Source organism: Acomys russatus, chromosome 4 (assembly GCF_903995435.1).
Source record: "Acomys russatus chromosome 4, mAcoRus1.1, whole genome shotgun sequence".
NCBI classification, from domain to species: Eukaryota; Metazoa; Chordata; class Mammalia; order Rodentia; family Muridae; genus Acomys; species Acomys russatus.
In genome coordinates this window covers 44,474,549-44,491,510 of record NC_067140.1, presented here as the reverse complement: position 1 = coordinate 44,491,510, position 16,962 = coordinate 44,474,549, and positions in this window count along the sequence as shown.

Below are 16,962 nucleotides of genomic sequence, written 5' to 3'. Positions count from 1 at the left end.
TTGACCTCATATGCACTGAGGGGTGGTAGTAGGCCACTGATTCCCCCAAACATTTGTGTGGGTTCTTAGAATCCAAACTGTGGTCTTCATGCTTGCATTGCAAGCACCTCTGCTCACCAAGCCCTCCCTGCCCCAGCATTTGAGGACAAGGTTCTCTAAGAAACAATTCAAAAACAACAAAAGTATGACATCAAGCAAAGCCATTAAAAGTCCACTATCTACTCCATTTTTTGAGAAAATATTTCAGACCTATAAGAATTACAATTTTTCAACGTTCAAATGTAGTGGAGGGACAAGAGCAATAGCTCAACAGTTCCAAATACCTACTGCTCTTGCAGAGTCAGGGTTTGGTCCCCAGAGGCCACAATGGATGCAAACACAAAACTCCCTGTCACCTCAGCCTAGCTACAGGCACACCAATACTGCTGCTTTCCTTAGGCTTCTCCACTCATATGGATAGGCCACATATAGGCACACATACACATAATTTAAAATAGTAAAATTAAATCTTTTTAAAGTGATATAGACAAAGGCCATCTTCCTGAAGCAGAATGACTTCAAATTGAAAAGATTAAGCTCTTTCCAAGTTAATGAAGTTTAATGCATTCCTGATCAAAACTCCAATGAAACTATGTAGAAAGAAGCTAAAAGAAATATCTAGGAGTTCACCTGTCAGGATAAACTAATTAAAATGACTTCAAAATGTTTCCCCAAGGAATTAAGCAGGGAAATCTATCTCCTTGCCTAGTTATTTGACCTTAGCCTTTTCAAGGGATTTCAAATGTCTCTGCATGCTTCCTTGAAAGTGAGGAACACTATAGCATCACTGTTCTTAGGTACTTAGATTAGTAAAATCTACTTGGCCACAACATAGCAGTCTTATTTGGTGAATTGTAGGAAATAATGCCTTAAAAACACTTGGCAAATAGACAGACTGTTACCAAACACACATGCATCAAAAGTTCCTGGCTACTGTCATTATTTTTATCATGAAAATTCATTTACCCAGGAGCATAGTAATTGAACATATACTATAATGCATACGCACTTTAAATATTATTTTATCTATTACCTTTATTACTACTACTATTCGAGAGAGAAAGAACATGATGTGTTTGAGTGTATGTATGCACATTCTGTTCACACACATGAAGGTCAGTGAACAACTTTGAGGGGTCAGTTCTCCGGGTTTCTTTTTCCTTACTTGTGGAATCCAGAGATTACACTCAGGTCCCTGGGTTTGCACAGACAGTACTTTATCTGCTGAGCCACTGCACTGGCCTAATAAGCCAGTTTTATGTTGAAGACATCATGATGAAGTAGAGAGATGAGGCCAGTATTTTGCATAGAATACAGGCTCTGTGTTATGGACAGTAAGGAATGACATTTACATATGAAAAATATTTAGGATACTGATTATTCTTTGCGGGACTTGTCATAAAGACATGAGATCCGTTTTTAGTTAGCAGTCTCTGGAGCAGCAGGGAAGGCTTCTTTGGTGAAGATAAACACGTAGAAGGTTTCAGGATAGGAAAACAAGCAAGGGCAGAAGATGTCAGGAAAAGTAAGAGCATTAAATAGTAAACAAACTAGGTAAAATCCTGGTTCTGAGAACCTTAAGGCCCAGGACAAGAAGTTCAAGGGAAAATAGCTAAGTAATTTCCTACATCAAGCCATATGACAAAATTAGTTCCAGAGAGAAAATAAATAAATAAATAAATAAATAATCATGAAATTAAAAAATACCATAAAATATAACAATTATGTGATTTTGAGATATTGAAAACTTTTACATTCATAAAACTAAAGACAGAAATTATATGTTAACACTATGGCACTTCAAAATATCTGTGCACTAAACACACAGTAAATCAGAGGAAGAACACATTTAGTGACAGACATAAACTCTGTAAAAAAAAAATCATGTGCTTGAACTCTGGTGCCCCATATTTGACCACTTCCTCTTGGTGGGGAGATCTGGTAGCACTCAGAGAAAGAATAGGAAGGCTACCAAGATGACACTTGATAGGCTGTGACTATATGGTGGGGGAGGACATAGGAGAGCAGAGAGTGAAAGAGGAAGGGAGGGAGGAAGAGGAGGAGACAGCAAGGGAATAACAATTGAGATGTACTCTGAATAAATTAATAAAAACAGGGAAAATCATGTGCTAAAATTGATAATAATTTACGAGTGAGAAATATAAAATAAGCAAATTCAAATAAAAATACAAAGGTAGGAATAAAATAAATAATTCTATAAATAGAAAACATAGGAAGATAAATGAATTTCAGCAAAAGTAAATCTTTATAGCCAACAAATATGAAAGATAATACTTCTAGTCATTAAAGAAATGTCAAAATAAGTTGAGGTCTTTAATCCATTTGGACTTTAGTTTTGTGCTCAGTGATAAATATGGATCTATGTGTATTTTTCTACATGTAGCCATCCACTTAGACCAGCACCATTTGTTGAAGATGCTATCTTTTCTCCATTGTATGGATTTGACTTATTTGTAAAAAATAAAATGCCCATAGATGTATAATTTTATTTCTGCGTCTTCTATTGGATTCCACTAGCCAATCAGCCTATTTCCATGCCAGTACCATGCTGTTTTTATTACTGTTGCTCTATAGTACAGCTTGAGATCCAGGGTGGAGATTTCTCTAGAAGATATTTTATTGTACAGGATTGTTTAAGCTACTCTGGGTTTTTTGTTTTTCCATATGAAGTTGAGAATTGATCTTTCAAAGTCTGTAAAGAATTGTCTTTGAATAGATGAGCATTTTTACTATGTTGATTCTCCTGATCCAGGAATATGAGAGGTCTTTCCATCTTCTGATATCTTCTTCTATTTATTTCTTCAGAGACCTACAGAATATGGCATTTAAGTATGTTTTTATTATTCTAAAGATTCTTTGACAACAAGACAAGTTAACTCCTGGCAAAACCCAGGCTCCCTCAAAGAAGATGAGCATCAAAGAGCCTCCTTAGGGAGCTGGCTTCAAATGTGGCAAACAAGCCACTGGGCAAAATGTCCTCATTTCTGCCACAGACAGAACTCTGCCTAAAAATTGTTAAGTTTAAATGCAGGCAGAGTTGACGGCCAAACTCTGCCAAGACAGGGTAAGCAAGTCCTCAATACTTTCTGCCTCACAAATATGTCTGTCAGATATATTGGGCCAGAAGGTTGAAGATAATGCTCCAACATTATACAGAGTGATGGGTGACTGTTCAGGCAGTAAACTGTCTCATCCATTTTTTCATTTTGGAAACTGCTAACCTGTACTCCATGTTCACTCAGGTATTTAAGTTTATCCCTTCTCAAGTCTCTGATCAGTTTGAAGACCAGATAGTTTAGTCTTTCAATTAAGCTTAGTAGGTTAGGGGTTAATATGTTTTTAGGTCAAGATAGGCGTTTAAGTTAATAGAGATGAGATATGATACATATTAATCTCCATTCAGAAATTTAGACCCAACAAGATAGGAAAGATGTTTACTTCAAGTTTACCAAATACAAATGGCCAAATCATTGTGAATGAAACATTTATATAATTCCTGATTGTCTTGTGGTTCTTCCTGCTGTATGTAGTTTTTTTTTTAACTCATTTGTAATAATATAAATGTATATGTTTAAAAAGAAATATAATAAAAATATTTCAAAAAAGAAATACAAAAATAAAAGGAATAACTTTCTGGTTTTTAAATTCATAATTTCAATAGGAATTATACATTATGCAATGATGAATATCAATTATCCTGCACAATGGGATTTGATTTCCTATTGAGAGCCTTAAAAAGTGTAAATGAGAGTGTAAATTAGAATATGAAATGGAAACTGCAGGACCTCTCTGGAGGTTATTAACCTCAAAAGAAATCTATACATGTTTAGCCCATTTACCCAATCCCTTTATATCCAGAGTAAGACAAGAGTAAAAACATCAGCAAGTATATAGTCCAAAAGAGAAAAAACATTAATTCCTAGACACAATATTAATCAAACCAATCCATTCACTTAAGTTATACGATGAAGTGATGCAGTTATGTTAAAATAGAGGGGCAACCTAAAGCCTCACAGGATGTATACCAAAATGACACTAGCTTCTGTGTATAGCTGACTAGTGCTGAAGTACTTAAGCCTTTTCATGGTTTAGTTTTAACAATATCCTCAGTGTTAGGCGATCATACTAATATAATATGTAGAAAAGAAAATTGTTATTCAACGCAAGCAGCATTCTGCATCCTAGAATCTTCCCTATTTAAAAATGTGCCACTCTTCCCTTCTTCTCATTAGGACAATATGTTAAATAATTTGTTCTTTCATTCCTCATAAAGTCTCTATTAAAGAAGCATAAATCATCAAACACAAACCTCTCTTGCATCATGCTAGTGACAGCCATGTATACATGTAACTAGATAGATTTATTTACTTATTTATTTATCTTACAAAAATTTTTAGGAAGTAAAATTTATAGACTCTAAAAATTTAATAGTACATTTTGGAAAGAGAAACACCTCTATATCAACGACAATGTAGATGCAAATGCTACTTTCTTCACACTAAATGAAGATATAGCCTCATTAGAATAAAAGTGATACTGAAGAAACTTGTACAAAAGCTCCTCAAAGGCCATATGATGGGCTGCTCTGTGACTTCGGTTTTTTTTTTTTGTTTTGTTTTCTTTCTTTCTTTCTTTTTTTTTTTTTTTTTTTTTTTTTTTTTGTCTTTTTAACCACAAGATTCACCTTGCTTGAAACTATTTGTCAGATTATTATGGGCAATCTCAGAATGTGAAGGAGTTTATTTCGCTTGGAATGAAGCTAAACCAATGTGCATTCAAAAGTCTTCCATCCTTCCCTCAGAAAAGCTTCTCTAGAACCACAAGACACTTGACCAAATATAGTTCACTTTCCCCGTAAGTGCATGGAAGTGTTGGTGGGGCAAACAGTGAGCCCAGAGACTTCTCTGATGTCAAGTAGAACTCAGGCAGCAAACTACTGAGCTGGCTTTGCAGGGCACTCACTGAAGAAGGAAATATTTTTGCAGCAAAGAAGCTCCATTTGCTTGAGCCTATTAATTCCTCTGTGGGCCAAGAAGATCAAATTCAGTTCGGGATTATTTCAACAAACCATCTTGGCAAGTAAACATTTTCTGCAGACTGAGACTTTTTCTGGCAATTGAAAACTGAATTGTGTGAACCATGCTGAGATAATATTGATAAGAATCAAACAATAAAGTAATAGCATGCCTGTATACCCAGCTGTCGATAGAGGCTGGTGTAATTTGAAGAACCTAAATACGCTATTTATAAAAACTTCTGCATGTTTTCCTTGAGCTGAGGATGATATGCCACTGCTATTTTTAGGAGTAATTTTTTTCAACCTTTGTCTTTCACATATAAACCCTCAAAGAGCACATATCTGCAGATCTGCAGTTAGGGGCCCCTTCATTCCAAATCCCTCAGCTGAATCCTCTCAGCAATATTTTTACTGTGATCCTAAGTTGTAAGCAAAACAGCTTGAAAGCCCTGCTTTTGAAGAACTGGGCCAACCAACTCAAAAGTTTATCTTGAAACGTTGTGTGGTATCCATAAGGGCATCGAAAGTTCTACAAAGTTACCAGTATTTACCCTCCATGCTCATCACTGCTCTCTCCTTCTCCTTCATACCACCCCAGACTTTGCCCTCTCCAATACATGTCACCTCTCCATAAATGACTTAGCTTATAAGAACTCTACTTTTCAATATCTTTCCTCTTGTCACTTTTGCATCTCTGAGCATCCACCCATCTCATGGAACAAATGTGCAATATTTAGACATTTAGCGAACAATGATTTTGGTTTGGTTTTTGCTGTTGTTTGGGGACAGTCTTCCCTCCTTTGAGTTGGCAATCTTGATGGACAATCCAGGTGCACTGCCCTGACTAACTCAAATTGAAGCTAATGCTACATCAGGTCTGAGTCTTTCTCCAGATTCTTGACTGCAAAGACTCGCAGAGAATGATGGGATTTGTCCTTTCTGTCCTAGTAATGATCTTCTGACATGACCACCAACTGGGTCAGATCCAGTACCTGTGGTTACCATGTTTTCTGTACCTGGTTTTCATAGTTTTCCTCTGACTTAATAAATTGTTCAGTGGTGTTACAATAATTTGCCTTCTGACAAAGTCATCTAGTGCTCATTTCCATGAATCGCAAATGAGATAAGCTTTTAGAAAGCCTTAAGTTTATTGCTTCTCCCCTATAAAAACCTACGAAGTTTGGTAAAGGCATACTATCATCAAAGCCATTTTGCAGGCAGGAAAAGGTAGACGTCTATCAGATTTAATTGCAATGTTCAGTGTTACATGTTAACCACAGAGCGAACTATCAGCATTCAAAACCAGGTATTGGACCCTAACATGAACTCTTTTTTCTGTCATATTTACATTTGGGATAACACCGAAATGTAGTTTTCACTCACTTAAGTCCATCAAGCATTCCAAAAACAGCCGTTATAGAACACAGGGAAGTTAAGCTTGTATTGCTGTGGAAGCCTCACCCCTGTGACTAGACAAGCCATAAGCCCTAGTGGAGAACTTACTATATCATTCAGATAACACACTGCAGTATAAGTCACTTCTAATGACTTTATCTACTACCTATAGACTAGTGAGCCTCTCAGAGAAATATCTCTTTTTTAAGTATGTGACAATTAAAGCAAAGATCCACAACTGAATAAAGGACTTCAGAATTCACAGCCCTGATTATGACATTTATATAACACCAGCTCCTCACAAGGCTAAGAGATTGTAGAGGGAGAGGGAAAAGAAAGACTGTAAGAGTTAGAGGCAGTGGAGGATTGCGTGGTAAGAGTGTTTGCCTAACACAAGAGGGTTGTTGCACGTAAGAACTTACAGTGTTTGTGACAGCATGCAGAGGACCTACCTGTACAAGCTCAACCCAGATGAATGTCAGCATAGAGCATGGAGGTGGGTACAAAGTCCCACGGAGGAGTTATTAGTAATTTGTAGCTTTTGAGAAAATTAGCTTTCCTTAAAAGTACGGCCCGTGGTAGGTCTAACATGCTGCAATGGATGGCCACATATCTAATGGGGCTTGATGTGTTTCATTTTTAAGTAAAAATAAAGATATAAAATAGGGTTGTTATAGAATGGTTGTGGACCTTGGAAGTGATAGGGATGGTGTTAATATGATCAAAATAAGAGGTACGAAATTCTCAAAATTTAAATACAATAAAATAAAAACTAAAAATAAATGAGCTTTAAGAAGTCAAATATTATATTTTTACATATAATTCTTTTCTATTTTCTGATACTATTTCCATTTTTGTCAGATGTCCTACAGAGTATCTAAAATCTCTGTTTGATTTCTGTCTGATAGTTAAGCTTATATGTGACACAAATATGACAAAGAGAAAAACATTATAAATACACTGGGAAGTTAATAGTGTACCACTTGAAATATAACAAAAATAACCATATGATAATCAAAATGTCAAGCTTCAGGGGAAAACTAAGTAACTCAAACCATAAAATTCTCTTTTGCATTGTGAATCAACAGGGGACAGATTATTGTCTTATAATATTTATCAAAGCTATTTGCAAAAATACGATTAACAAACCACTGAAAAAATTCCATAATCCATTGCCTATGTGCACACACACACACACACACACACACACACACACACACACACACACACACACACACACACTCACACACAACAGTGGGGAGAGCTAAACTTCAGATGGATAGTTTATGAAGAAAGGACTTCTTAAAGCATGTTTCTAGCTTTAACAATTCATGTAGAATCACTTCCCCTTTCAGTGAACAGAAAACATAACCTTTCTATATCTATTTCTAGGCTTATGTTATCCTAATCACAGAAAATATATCAACATGACACTCACTATCAGAAAACGATCTTCTGATCCACCTTCCACCAACAATTGCAATGTGATCTGAGAAAACTATTTCTGCTTTAGGTACCTTGTTCGATTCCACTAAAAATATTACTCACTCTTCCATTTCATGAGGGTTTTTAGGTGAATGTTGGCTATGACAAAAAAATAAAATAAAATAAAAATGCTGAGAGTACCTACATAACGTCTAATGAATGAAAACAGACAGGCACTCAGACAGATCTGCTAATCACTGTCCTCGTTTTTGTGGAATGGGCTGGAAAACCTGACCTGTCAGTCTACTAAGAGAATATATGTCATTCAGGAGTACCTTATGTTAACTGAGTCATAAAACTTCTTTATAAAACCAGAATGTTTCATTACTGTTTAACAAAAACATAAAAATGTGACTGATTCTTAGAAAGACTTGCTATCTGCACCTATATTAATTAAATATGAGCTTATATTCAAATATAGTTACATTTACATAATAATTTGCAATTATTATATCCTTACCCACTCTCTAGGGCAATAATTCTAACTCCATACATTTTCTCCAGATACATTATATTACAATTATATTGTACATTATAAATTTCAAAGTGCTCATTACCAAAAGACAAGAGTTATATCTTCCTACCTGATGAAAAGGACATGACTCTTAAGATTGAGGTTATCACCAACTATTTAACCTTCATGCTTGATAGTCTTCCAAACATCTGCATTCTAGTAACAACCTTGTGACTGGAGAGTCAGTGGTGGAGTTGGGGTTCTATTCAGCTGTTATTTTGTATCTTCTCCCAGGGCTGCCATATCTAAAGATAGCTCTATGCTATTGAGAGGTGGCACCATGACATGTGAGAGGAGTGCTTCTGTTAGCTTTCAGCTATACTGTTAGTAGTCCCATATGTCCCAGTGTGCATTTGCTTTCATGTAGAAGTTCTTTGAACTCAAACACATATGATTTTTTTAATATGTACAAGGAGTCAGTGTACTACTGACATAATAGCTACACAGTCAGTCACAACAGATGTATGCCATGACCTGCACAGGCTACATCTGAACATAGAACTTGAGTAGTGAGGGAGTGAAAAAACTACAGCCATGTGCACACAGAAGCTTAGGTCAGGTGGCTTGTGTGCACTTTAACAAAGTGGCACCAACTACCAAACAACAGCCAGAATTTAGCACTGTTATTATGTATAGCACTGAGGGAGGAATTATCTAGTAGGCTTCTAGCTCAGTAAGAGGCCTCTGTAGGTGAGCAGTGTCTGGAGGTAAACATTCAGAGGGAAGAATATGGGGAAGCTAGTTTTTGCATACACTGCCAATATTCACATTGCAACCAGAGGAGGGCTGTGGCAGTTCCAAGCCTTGCCCATATAGGGAATGTGTTGGCAATTTCCCATGGGTCTGATGCATTGGTCGTGCATGACTGTGTCCACATCAATGGTACACATTCACTGAGGACTTCATTTGCTCTTGACAAATTTGCTTAGGTCTTTCTCGACATCCTACAGTTGAGGGATTGGGATACTGTCTATATTGTAAAAATATCTCCTAATAGCAGAAGGTGCTAGGATATGTGGAACTTTCTATTTTTGTGTATTTTACTTATCATTTTCTTTCTCAAGGTTAATATCATCCTCAGTTTTATCTCAATACTTCTGAAACTTAGACACAGCGAATCGGTCCTTGCTTCTTTTGTCTATGTGACTCTTCTTTCTATGTATTAGCAGATACAATCAAATTCAAGCAAGAGTGATGCCACATTACCCCGTGGCATCCAAGCTACAAGAGTTAATAGATATTTAAAAAAACTATTAAAGTAATTATCTCCACCAACAAAGTCTGAGCCCTAGGCCAAGCTAAAATGCCTCCCCCTCACTTCCTCCCCTCAAACACACAGAGCTGTATCTACAGAAGCAGCTGTGCAAAACACTGCAGTGCTAAGGAAAATGCACCCAATAGGAGGCTAGAGGGAAAAGTGAATGAAGAATGCACAGAGACATCAAATAAGCAAGCAGGCTTCATAATGAGCTGTTTGATGGAGCTTGGAAATTTAATGAGGGACGTGAAAAATCACTTAATATCTGGTGGGGAGGGAATCTAAAGATAATTTAATCCAGCCACTTCATTTTATAGCTGAGGAAATGAAGATGCAGAGTGAGGACATGACTTCCCTACAGTCATACCACTCTTTTAAGACACATTTGGAATGGGCTTGACCATGACACTTTACCACTTAGGTACCACTTTTCATACAGGAGACCAGATCCAAAGTTTATCCTTTTGTTATAGGCGAAAGAAAGATCATTTTCACCAGGTCCATTAAATGAATCAACGTCTCATTGTTTAAGTTTGAATATATAAGAGATTAATGGACAGAAGCTTCATTCGATTCTACAGCATCCAACTGTTACTCACAGTCTTCAGGCATAGTAGCAGGAAAGGTGTTGATAATTATTATCACACATAGTGTTTTCCACTCACTGGAAGTCATGTCAAACACAATTCCTCTCTCTCTCCCACTTTCCCTCTCTTCCTCCCTCTCTCTCTCTCTCTCTCTCTCTCTCTCTCTCTCTCTCTCTCTCTCTCTCTCTCACACACACACACACACACACACACACACACACACACACACAATCAATCTTCATAGTACTACATTTGGAAATAATTTCTTTGGCATAGGTGACTTATGCAAGATTAATCTGAAACAGGAACATTAATAATTTTCTGGAAGGAGGAGACTCAAGCAGGTTGTATGGGACACTTAGCTATTAAGAAATTTACATGTTATTTTCATTACTCTGTTGTGTTTTATTTTCCACCCTACTGCTGGGTCCTCTATCTCTGACCAATTTTTCCTTCTGCTCACCTTTATTGCTCACTAGTACCACATTTATGTTCCTGAAGATTGGTTCTTTGAACGGCACCTTCATTCTAAAACCTACAGTAGCACCAAGGCTATGTGACATCTTGGCATGTAATTCTCATAAACTGTTGGAATCTACCATTCTGGTATCAGACCTTCTTATTGTATTTATTAATCTAGCTCATTTCCTATCCATCATATATGTATCCTTTCTTCTCTAGGATCTACTATGTATCTACCGTGTGACAAGTGTGTTGTAAAATACCGAAATTTTAAAAAAACATAAAAGATATTTCTGCTTATTGAATAACTTGAGTGATGTAGATACACATTTAAACTGATGATGATAGCTTATCAAAGAGACTGACATACCAGAAGCTGGTCAAAATGCAGTGTGCATAGAGACATTCTGAGATTTTTCCTTCACTTCTTTTGTGCCCAATCTGCCTTTCAGAACCTTTGTCAACTCGTATTTGACAGTCAAATTCACATATCAGATCCATCACTATGTTTGTTCAGTTTTCCTAAAAATGAGAGAGTTCTCAATAACTAAAGAAGAAAATATGTTTAAACTTTTGTTCTGTCATCTTGAAAGCTTATGCTTAAAAAGTACAGAAGCAGAAGATAATCGACAAAATTCCAAAAAATGATTTGATCTGAAGGCCCTCAGAGGCCAAAATTTCTGTCTAATTTTACTCTGTAATTTCTGACTGGCATTCCCTTGTGCTCTTAGCTAATGCTTTTAATACTCTATTTTGCTTTATTTGGCAGGGTGGGTGGGGTTTACAATCTGGACACTAAGGGGAAAAGATGGTAGACGTTTCCTGGTTTGGACAGTGAAGAAAAAAATGAATATAGCAAAGATTATTATATATTACGAACAGCAAAGTGCTTGGAGCAAAAAAATCTGCATTTAACAATGTAAGTTATAAAAAACAAAGTTCCCCCATAGGCAGACTCATAAAGAATATGTAGGGAACAAAATAAAGGAAGGGAGGAAGGGAGGGAGGAAGGAAGGAACAAAAGAAGGAAAGAAGGAAAGAAGAGGAGTGGAGAAAAACCAAGTACTTCACTAGGAACCTCCATCCCTTGGGATTTTCAGGACTCCTAATAGATGAACAGGTCAAGATGTTGTCGCTAAACAACAGTTATGCCATAATTACTGACATCCCAGATGTGAGACTCCTAAGTGCAAAGGCCTTATCAAATTCATTTTCATGTTTCACATTGTTTAACATTCTCTTAAGTGTGTGATAGGCACTGAGAAATATTTGTTGACTATGCATTTAATAAGAGAACAAATAGAAACTTATATGGTTATAAAGAATACTCGTGAAGAACAGTGGCTGGCAGCTTCCCAGGCCTGGTCTGTGAAACAGTGCATCAGCAGTGCTTGACTCTCCCAGCTAATGCAGCAATAAATCTCCAGGCAAATCTAGTCTATGGCACAGCTGAGACATTTACTTCTACTATTTCTCTAATCCTTCCTAAAGAAAGGGAAATAAAATATGTTGATGGCTGCTTGAAACAAGGCAAGAAGTGGAACGCTCTAAAACTTTTGCAGAACTTGGACAAAATCACAAAGCTTACCAGCCACAGCCACTCTGGACTGAGTTCACAGTGTTCAGCATGCTCAAAGGCAGTGACTGTGCCTGGGCTCTGAGAACTGAGAGGACCATGTGAAAACACTGCAGGGGGTGTGCTCATCTGCGCCCCTGGAGTTACTGGTCTTCATGGCCTTCTATTTTAAGGCATGAAAACATTTTATAAAAGAGTATCTGACCCTGGGGAGTGAACTGGACTCTTCCCTGGGCTCAGATAGTAAAGCATAAAACCATATGGCCTACGGCAAGCTAACTTAATCAAACTCACAGCCCTGATCAAAAAGTATACACAGAGAAAACTAGCCCCTACATATAAAATATCAGCCAGACTTAAATGATACAGTTTTAGGACCAGAGGGAGCCTTCCAGTCAGCTTGGGCTGGTGTTTCTCAAGCTGTTTTGGTCATGGCATGTTTGCTTCACATAAAATGTTTTCATATCTTTAGTACAACTAAATAAAAGTTACTTTGGGGGGGAAACAAAGAAGTAGAGGTAGGACCTCCATGGTCTTAGAGCGTGAACACTGTACTCCACTCTGATTCTATATAAGGAAGAGATCTAAAAGAAGAAAGTGCCTGTGCCTCCACTTCAAAGGTAAGATGGAAAAAGTACAATGCATTTATATTTTATTTATATTCTTTGTAATATTATATGTCTAGTATATCATACTCCTTCTAGAAAACAATGGGCACACTCAAAGTTGGCTAGTGTAAAGAGCGGTAAATAATGACCCTATTTAAAAGATATGGGCAGCATTTCCAAAGCTATTAATGCATAATGCAAAACCCTGGGATTGGTTCTTTGGGCCTGAAAAGAATAGGATAGTAAGTAGTCACGAAAAAGTGCAAGGATGGCATCAGGAAGATAAGACCACAGTAAGAGATCAAAACTATTGCCGAAAAACACACCCTACCATGAGCAATCTACAGAACCATCCCACCATCCCCATCTCTTTGGCCTCTCTCTGATCCCTTCCATGGCTGCTACCGGCCAAAACAACTAGACATCAGAGAAGTAAAGGTCTTGTCAATGTACTAATCACCCTTTTAGAGCACAGAGCAAGATGGGAGAAAGAAGAGCATGAGTGTGGAGGGGAACACTGACATGGCCTGCTACATACAGTCAGCTAGAGCCAGCCAGCAGCATGATTAACCAGATGTCTAACAGTCAAATCTATGTTCTGGGTCACAGTGATCTTTTGCACTTCAGTTTTTTTTTTTAAGCACACATGACTCTTTGGTAGTAAATAAAGCTATACACAGATATCATATTGTCTTTTGTTCTACAATGCTATCTTCAACTACTAAGCAATATTTTAAGATTTGAGCCATGTTTAATCATTTTTCAAATTTTAATTTATTGTTATTATTATTTTTTAACTTTTAAAAAATTATTATGTTTGTTTTTTAACATATACAATTATATTACTACATATGAATAAGACAACTTACATACAGCAGGAAGAACCGCAAGACAATCATGAGTTATATGAATGTTGCATTCATAGTGATTTGACCATTTGCATTTGTCAAGCCGAAAGCAACCATCCTTCCTACTTTGTTCGGTCTAAATTTCTGAATGAAAGTCAATATCTATCATATTTCATCTCTGTTAACTTAAATAAACTATCTTGATCTAAAAAGATCTTATCCCCTAACCAACTAAACTTGATTGTTAAGACGAAACTATTTGGTCTTCAACCCCATCATAGACTTGAGAAGGAATAAAAGTTTAATGCCTGAGTAAAGCGAAAGTGCAGGTAAGCAGCTTCCAAAATGAAGAAAATGACTGAGACAGTTTATTGCCTGGACAGTCACCCAGCACTCCCTACGGCATTGGAGCATCATCTTTGGCCTTCTAGCCCATTATCTCTATTTTAACTAGTATGTATATGTGTTGGCTGTGGGTGTTTGTGCATGGATAAAGGTGCCTGAAGAGGTGTCAAATACCCTTGGAGCTGGATTTACAGGTAGTTGTTTGTGAGCTGCCTGATGTGGATTCTTGGAATTGAACACAGGTTCCTCCTAAAGAGCAAACAGTATATGCTTCCTCTTAACTGCTGAGCCATCTCCTGACCCATTTTTTTCCTTTTTAATATAAGAATAAAGCAACACAATTGTTCTAATGTACTTTAAACATCAAAGTTGTGCTTTAATAAACATTCATTCCAATGTTTTAGTTCACCTAAATGCGCAGCAGTTAATTTCTACTATACAAAATCTTAAACACACTAAACAACTCAGCAAACAGGTGGAACTCTATTTCATAGCCTATGCATGCAGGGAACAACTTGTTGGATCATACTTCTCTCTTGGTGATGACAGGTAACAACTCAACCATTCTCCCAGTCAGTGACTCATAAATGAGTTGGCACATTAAAAAAGAAAAGCTTCTATTCATACTTGAGTGAAGGCACAGAACAAAGGCTGTGAGCACCTAAGAGGAACTCAGGCCTTAATGTCCCAAGATATTGTGTGCCATTAGAAAAAATACTCAGCAGAAAGGAGTCACTTTTGTAACAGACAAGAGAAAATAATGTGTATACAAACAAAATATCTGGTTGTTCTAAAGAACAAGGCTATCCTTAATTAAGTCTTTTAACTGTTACAAAATGAAAGTGACTTCACAGTGAAATTCCTTCAGGAGGCATTTGTCATTGTCATGGGTTCATGCAGAGATTCTGCAAGAAGTTAGTAGGCAGAGTTTAAGCCACAAGACTCCTCTCTTCCCTTCTAGGAGAATCTAAAGGATGTGATCAGGGCTCAAAGGCGATGGGGGAGGGAGGGATAGAACCTTGTCTTTACCCAGAAAGTGAAGAATGATATGACACCTCTGAGGAAACCTGATCATACATTCCCCTCAGCTGATACCTCACCTCTTGTTTTAGAATCACTCGGTGCCTTTCTTCGCATGAGCCTACAGATCAAACAAGAGTCTACAGTATTTATAAGATCCAAGTATCTTTTTTTTAAAGCACACTCAAGCAATCAGGAAGCCATGGGAATGGAAATTGGACTCTTTCTCTCCCATTTTCTTTTCTGACAACCATAACAAAACCCTCAGGTTCTCTATCAGGCAGGAAGAACAGTGCCTAACACTAATCTTTGGTGTCTGTGTGATGTAGAGACCCATGTTTAGCTCTAGAATGTTCTCATGGAATAATAAACCCGTGGGCACATGCTGCTCATTACAAGCCCTGCTCTTTTACCTGTTCCTTGATGGGTGATTACAGATCACAATGTGGAATTTGCAAGCATACAAAATTAAAAATTAATCCTGGAAGTGAAGAGGCACTGGATGGAATAAAGTAGATGGCTAGAACTGAGAGAATAAAGGGATCCAGGAATCATGTAATGACCAGCAATCAGTGTAAGCTCTACTTGGAATTTTGAGCTTTGATCTTTTCCTTGTCTAAAAACATATAGTTCAATACTCTCTCATGGTAATGGTCACTAAAAGTCTCTGTACCTTCAACTATATCATAGATCATAAGAATAACAATCCACCATGTGTTGCTGGCCTATGTTGTATGAGTTAAAGGTAACAAATGCATTTGCAACTTACAATACTGTCAGTTTGCTGGAGGCTTTCCACAGTATGTTAAGAGGAGTGTGTGTGTGTGTGTGTGTGTGTGTGTGTGTACACATGGATGTGTATGTACATATGTATGCATGTATCTTCCATCTCAAAGTATATTTGAGATCATACTATTAAAAGTAGGCAGCATACTGGAAAAGTTAAACTAGAAAGATTTTGATATTCAACAATACCCAGTGAGCTGTGGACACTTGGCAAAAAATATAAAAATGAGAGCTGTCTTACCAAATACAAATGAGATTGAAACCGATAATCTTTAAGATCTCCTTGAGCTCTCTGTAATGCTTCCTTATTCTGTACTCAGTATGTGCTTTGGGGATGTTTTCCATGTATTTAGGCTTGTAATAGGTAGGACAAGTGAGAGAATGAGGAAAAAAGAATAAGAAAAATCCTTAAATTAAAATTCTACATGATCCAGAAATATCACTAATGGATATGTAGGCAAAAAAGAAAACATAGCCAAAAGTTAAAGAGTTACATACACTGCCATTTTTATGGAAGCACTGTTCTTAAAAGTTTTTGTGAAATTTGGGTGTTTGCTGATGGGTAAATGGATAAATAATATTATTCAGCCATAAAATAAAACAAATCCCTCCTGTCTTTTAATAGTGTAACCATAAAACAAAATAAATCATGTCATTTACAACAGAAAGAAAGAGCCTGGAAGACTTTATATTGTGAGAAAAAAACACAAATATAATGTTTGTGGAGGCTATAACATCCAATGTCTTAAAGAGTAGAACCTTGGTCACAGGGGAGAAGGATAGAAAATAGGGATGGAAGCCAGGCACTGTGCTGCATGCTTGTAATCCCAACACTCTGGGAGGCAGAGGCAGGCTGAGCTCTATGATTTCGAGGCCAGCCTGGTCTCCAAAGCAAGTGCAGGATAGCCAAGGCTATACAGAGAAACCCTGTCTCAAAAAGCAATTTTTAAAAAAGAAAAGAAAACATGAATGAAAAAAACTTGAGAAAACAGAACAAAAAT